Raw genomic sequence first — 340 nt, forward strand, 5'->3', positions numbered from 1 at the left:
CTCCCTGTTTTCATCTACCGTTACCAAAAAATCCCTCAGCGTATTTTAAAACCCGTTTGCATTTAAAACCTTGCCCCTTTAAAACACTCCTTCACTTGCATATACTTGCAAAATCATCTTCGGATTCTCTGTTATGTTGCATTCCTGTTGTTTAAATCCAAACATTCCTTGACGAAATTCAACAACAAACTGACAGGAAACAAATACAACAAAGAAACGTAAACTTTAGACTCAAAGACATTACTTTTTTTTTTCCCTTGATGTTTGACTAAAGTTATATAACAAGAAAAAAAAAGGGGTTTTATGAAAAAATTTAAAAGGGCCCGACAGAGAGAAAAAG

The sequence above is a fragment of the Penaeus monodon genome, chromosome 31, assembly GCF_015228065.2.
Source record: "Penaeus monodon isolate SGIC_2016 chromosome 31, NSTDA_Pmon_1, whole genome shotgun sequence".
Classification (NCBI taxonomy): domain Eukaryota; kingdom Metazoa; phylum Arthropoda; class Malacostraca; order Decapoda; family Penaeidae; genus Penaeus; species Penaeus monodon.